Raw genomic sequence first — 6,792 nt, 5'->3', positions numbered from 1 at the left:
GAAGAGGTTCAGCATGGAGAATTCCAAGAAAGGCTATCTTCCCATAGGCCATGGAATTTCTCTCTCGAAGAGAGATTGTCCGACAACACCTCAAGAGAGAGAGCATATGGGTAGGATTCCATATGCTTCGACAGTGGGATCTATCATGTACGCCATGACATGTACACGACCAGATGTGGCATACTCACTAGGGGTAGTGAGTAGATACCAATCTGATCCAGGGAAGAATCACTAGAAGGTTGTTAAAACCATCCTGAAGTATTTAAGAAATACTAAGGACCAGTGGCTTGTTTATGGTGAATCGGACTTGAGACTTATAAGGTTTACAGACTCTAGTTTTCAGTCTGATCACGATGACAGCAAAAGTGTGTCGGGATTTATTTTTACCCTTAATGATGGGGCTATCTGCTGGAAAAGTTCCAAGCAGCACATAATGGCTGATTCAGTTTACGAGGTAGAGTATGTCGCTGCATCAGATGCTGCCAAAGAAGCGGTGTGGCTGAGAAAATTCATCATCGAGCTTGGAGTAGCATCCTCCCTTATTGGTCCAGTTCTGCTCTACTGTGATAGCTCTGGAGCCATTGCTTAGGCGAAGGAACCAAAGGTACACCAACGGACGAAGCATATTATGCGCCGCTACCATCTCATCTAGAAAATTATGGATCGAGGTGACGTCGATCTTCAGAAGATCGACGAGAAGGAGAACCTGACTGACCCATTCATTAAAGCCATTACGGTGAAGGAGTTCGACAACTACAAGTCGAAGATGGGTATTAGATATTGCACCAATTGGCTTTAGGCCAAGTGGAAGATTGTTGGAAATAGTGTCCCAAAGTCAATCGTCAGCTTGTTGATAGTTGTGCTCATTTTTATATTTGTACATGAATTATGGATTAATAAAAATTATTTTGATATTTTTCATCACAAAATGTTTCATCTTCTAATGAACTCCTATGTTGTGGTGAAGTCCTTAGGACTATTTAGACTCGACAAAGGAGGATTTGTCGTTTAGTCCTTAAATCTGTTCGTGACCAAATGATACGTTGTTACCAAGGACGACAACGTTTATCAAGCATAGGTCATTGTGTGCCATATAGGTTGGTTGTCCTCTTAACCAATGAGTGTGAAAACACTGGTATGGCATACAGGTGAGATGTAAGGGTATATCTGCACTGAACGTGACCGACTCCGGAGCTATTTCTGTTGTCAAGATTTGCTCCGATGGAATATGGGTATAAATGTCCCTCCAACCTGAGACCGCCACGGTGACTTGCAAGCAACTCACTGCACTTAGGCACTGGACTACCTGAATTTTTAATTTAGTGACGGAAGGCTGCTGGGTGTAGTGAAGTACTTGACTTGTCGGTGAGTGTATTAAGATGGGATTGACCACTCCAGTTTAGGAGCTGTGTACAGTCATATTTCAATTTAGCAAAACCTTGGCCAGGGTAGTCCTTGTGAGGAGTCACAGGACTGTTTGAGTTGAGCACGATTCGGATGATCTGATCAGGGTTGACAGTTTAACCCTGAGTCGTCCTAAACACAGGGGTCAAAAGGATGAATTATACAGTAAACATATTCATGTAGGTTCTGAGTGTTGCGATTGTGACTCTTCGACCTATTCGGATGTCGGGTACCATTGCTAGATGGTCACTTCGATTAGTACAGGAATTGATTTCTGTACTACCGGCTTAGGTTTGAACCTGTGGGGTCACACACATTAGAGGTTCCTATCTGATCTGATGGTTGATGTAGAATCCTACATGTTTGGGACTCAGTGATCGAGAATCAGGATTCTCTGATCACGAGTTCCACACATTGTGGGTACCGGGGTCAAGAGTCCCACTGGTTGGGACTTTTCGATCAGGGTTACATATCGATGAATTCTGATGCCCGATTGCCCATCGGATTTGGACTCAGTATTTATGAGAGGTTTAATTAGTGATTTGATCACTAATTAACTCAATTTGATTGAGTAATTATTTTTGGATCAAGTCCAATTGAATTGGATTCAGTTGGGTTTGATCCGATTAGGTTAAGAGTTGACCTAATCGTCGAGATGGTTTGGTTCCTGATTTGATCAGGGGTTGGGCTTAGTCAATTCTTGATTTGATTAAGATTTTATTGAGCCTAATTAAGCCTAATTTAGTTGGATTTAAATTAGTCTAATTGGACCTAACTTATTTGGTTCAATTAGGTTGGTTTAAATAATTAAACCACCTTGACCCAATCTCCATACACCACCTCACTTCCATTGCACCATTTGAATTCATGAGAAGGAACTTCTCATGAATTTTTTTCTCATGCCAAGCCCTCTCCACGCCCCACTTTAATGTGCCATATGAATGGATAAGTGTCACGCCCCCGACCCGAGATTGTGAATCGAGGGTCATGGCAACCGCCGCATACTTATAGAATACTTTTCCCATAAGCATGCAAGGCATCTCTTCATGATATCTTCACAAATAGTTAAATAAAATTTTCTTTATTCAATAATCAAACCTTGGTTCAAATAACAAATCAAAACTAAGTGTTCAAAAGAAAGTAACTGTCTGACAAAATCAATACTAAAAACAAAACTAAAGGTCTTGAATCAATTCTGAGATAAATCCTAAATCAATGAGTTAACTCCATCTCTAATCGCTCTCCCAACCGAAATCCCGCATCATGCTAATTTTCTGGATCTGTAAGAAAAACATAAAACTTATCATGAGCTAAATAGCCCAGTAAGCAGTGTATACCTTTAATTGAATAATCAGGCAAATAATACTATGCATCACAAATTAATATGTAATTTCATGAAATCATAATCATACTGTCAATCATATATAAAAGTCAATTCATCATAATTTCAATTATGCTTTTCTTCTTAAATTCATCAATTTCTTAAATTCTTCTTACCAACCATGACTATGACCACATTATCCCTGTGGCAGGGTCATAATACCGCGTATCTGCTTGCGGTGGGCTGCGAATCATCTGGCAGCCAAGTCCTTTGGAACCGCTGGTCTAACTGGCGGTTTTGTCGCTGGTCTATCTGGCGACATGTCGCTGGTCTTACTGGCGACGTAAATCCTCAGGACAGTCAATTGCCAACGTATATGCCCCCATTGGCGGGGTCCTCAACACAGTCAGGTTGTCAATTTCATATTTTCTTCCAATTCATATATTATTTTCAAGAATAATAAAATTAATTGATATTCAAGTCAAATCAATCATAACATTCTTTGAGATCATATATCATCATAATAATTATTCAACAAATAATTTCAATCATAAATAATTTCTACAATTAACTTCAATCATAAATAATTTCAATAATTATTTCAATAAATAATTTCAATCGCAAGCATGCATAAATTTATTTAATTCATAATTTATCAGATAAATTCAGTAAAAGTAAATACTACTTACCTTAAAAGAAAGTCCAAACTAGAAATTCTAGGGATCTCGAAAATCCTTCTCAGAACCTGATACGTCAAATATCATATTTTAAATCAAAATTTTATCGAATTAAAAATAACTAAATTACTAAAATCTAATATTTCTACTAGGATCAATTCGTCGACAGCATCCCGATTTTCGAATTAACCCACGGACACCCTAAGTTTTATTTTTATTTTTATTTTTATTTTTTTTTTTTTTGCTAATTTTTTTAATTTCATAAATCCTATGATCTAGAGAGAGAAAGAGAGAGAGAGCAAAGAGAGAGAGAGAGTTTCTTTCTCTCCGCCCCTTCTCTTTCTTTTTTTTTTTTTTTTTCTTTCTTCTTCTTTTCTTTTTCTTTTTCTTCTTCTTCTTCTTCTTCTTCTTCTTCTTCTTCTTCCCACGCCGGAACAGAGGACTCTTGTCCTCAGGCCTTAATCGGCCGTTTGGGCCGCGGCTGCCACGGCGGAGGCCGGCGGCCGACGGGCCATCTCCCCCGGTCACGGAGGGAACAGGGCCGGCGGTCAATTCCGATCGCCGGCGCCGGAGATTTTCAAGGAAAAATAAGCCAAAAACAGAGTCTGTTCCCGACCAAAAATCGACGACGCTCGTCGCCGGCCACCGCGCCCAAACGCACGGGGGAAAGAGGAAGGAAGGGAGGAAGAAAGGGAAGAACTTACCTCGGCTTCTTGGGACCTCGTCGGAGAGAAAACACGGCGAGAACCCAACTGTGCCGGCGGCTCTTCTTCGGGAAAATCAGAGAAAAAGAGAGAGGGAGGAGGCCGATCTTGGGTCTCAAAGGGGAGGGGTCTACTTATAGAGGATCCTAGGACTCCGAGGGGTCCTAGGAGTCCCGATTTCCTTGGGTTTCGCCGGAGAAGGAGACTCCCATCGGGAGTCTTCTTCTCAATTTTTAAATTCCTCTGTTTTTTTTTTTTTTTTTTTTTTTTCGTTTTGGGCTTTGATGGGCTGTAATGGGTTTGGGCTATAACATTCTTCACCCCTAAAAAGAAATTTCGTCCTCGAAATTTTTCATACCTGTAGTCTCGAAGAGCTGGGGATATTTTTGCTTCATTTCTTCCTCTAGCTCCCAAGTAGCTTCTCTTTCCGAATGTCGACTCCACTGTACCTTGACATAAGGAATGTTGCGACGTCTCAGCACCTGTTCTTTACGGTCTACGATCCGTATCGGGTATTCTTCATATGTTAGATCCTTCCTGGCTTGTACTGGTTCAAGTTCCACGATGTGACTTGGATCTGGTAAATATTTCTTTAACATAGAAACATGAAAAACATTATGTACTCCTGCAAGTGAAGGGGGTAAGGCAAGTCGATAAGCCACCTCACCAATTCTTTCCAAAATCTCAAACGGACCAACATATCTGGGATTCAATTTGCCACGAATGCCAAATCTTGAGATTCCTTTTGAAGGAGATACTTTAAGAAACACATGGTCACCGACTTGAAATTCTAATTTCCGTCTCCTGTTATCTGCATAACTTTTCTGTCTGCTTTGTGCTGCCCGAAGTCGTTCTTTAATTAATTGAATCTTCTCGACTGCTTGTTGAACAAGTTCAGGACCCAAAATTCTTCGCTCACCGACCTCATCCCAGTGAATCGGTGATCGACATCTTCTACCATATAAAGCTTCGTAAGGTGCCATACCAATGCTAGCCTGATAACTGTTATTGTAAGCAAACTCAATCAAAGGTAGATGCTCATCCCATGAACTTTTCATATCCAAAATACAGGTTCTCAACATATCTTCTAAGATCTGAATAGTTCTCTCTGACTGACCATCAGTCTGTGGATGAAAAGCTGTACTGAAGTTCAATTTTGTTCCTAATGCCTTGTGTAAGCTCTTCCAAAATTGTGATACAAATCTGGTGTCTCTATCCGATACGATGGTCACTGGAATTCCATGTAATCTTACAATTTCTTTCATATATAACTTTGCTAGTCGTTCCAAGGTAAATCCAACTCTAATTGGAAGAAAGTGTGCAGACTTTGTCAATCGGTCCACAATCACCCAGGCTGCATCATTTTTACTAGGAGTCTTTGGTAGTCCAGTTACAAAATCCATAGTGATATGTTCCCACTTCCAAACTGGAATATCAAGAGGTTGAAGTAGTCCCGCAGGTCTCTGATGTTCAGCTTTAACTTGTTGACACACCAAACATTGAGCCACGAATTGAGCGATCTCTCTCTTCATATTATTCCACCAGTATATTTCTTTTAAGTCTCTATACATCTTAGTACCTCCCGGATGAACTGTATAACCGGTCTGATGTGCTTCCTGAAGTATTTCATGCTTGAGTGCTGAAACATTGGGTACGCAAATCCTGTTGTCGAACCTTAACGAACCGTCTTCATGTATTTTGAATTCAGATTGAACACCAGCTTCCACTGAATCTCTTATTTTCATTAGTTGTGGATCATTATTCTGGGCAACTGTAATTCTTTCTATGAGTGTTGGCTGAACCCTCAAGTTGGCTAACCGCACTGTTGAGTCATATATTCGGATGTCTAATTCCAGTTTTCTTATATCCTTTAACAATTGACTTTGGTGTGTGATTAAAACCGCCAAATTTCCCACAGATTTCCTACTAAGGGCATCAGCAACAACATTAGCTTTTCCCGGATGATAATGGATTGTTAAATCATAATCCTTTAATAGTTCTAACCACCTTCTCTGTCTCATATTTAATTCTTTCTGTGTAAAAATATACTTTAAACTCTTATGATCAGTAAACACTTCGCACTGCACACCGTATAAGTGATGTCTCCAAATTTTTAGGGCAAAAATTACTGCAGCTAATTCCAAATCATGTGTCGGATAATTTTGTTCATATGGTTTCAGTTGTCTTGAGGCATAGGCTACTACCTTACCATGTTGCATCAATACACATCCGAGTCCCTTTTTAGATGCATCACTATATATTGTAAAACCTTCATCTCCTGTTGGTATAGTAAGGATAGGGGCTGACACTAATCGTTGTTTTAATTCTTGGAAACTCTGTTCACAACCTTCAGACCACTCGAATTTAACCCCTTTTTGAGTAAGACGAGTCAAAGGTGCAGCTATACGGGAAAATCCTTCTACAAATCGTCTATAATACCCTGCCATTCCCAGAAAGCTTCGAATCTCAGAAATATTTGTAGGTCTGTTCCACTGCATCACAGCTTCCACTTTTGCTGGATCCACAGAAATTCCATCTTTAGATACGATGTGTCCTAAAAAGGCTATTTTGTCCAACCAAAATTCACACTTCTTAAATTTGGCATAAAGTTTTTCTTTCCTCAATATTTGAAGCACACACCGTAAATGTTCTTCATGCTCCAATTTACTTCTTGAATTATAAGGAT

The sequence above is a fragment of the Elaeis guineensis genome, unplaced genomic scaffold (genome assembly GCF_000442705.2).
Source record: "Elaeis guineensis isolate ETL-2024a unplaced genomic scaffold, EG11 Super_Scaffold_1000033, whole genome shotgun sequence".
NCBI classification, from domain to species: Eukaryota; Viridiplantae; Streptophyta; class Magnoliopsida; order Arecales; family Arecaceae; genus Elaeis; species Elaeis guineensis.
The sequence above is the reverse complement of the archived record's forward strand: the minus strand, read 5'-3'. Positions refer to the sequence as shown.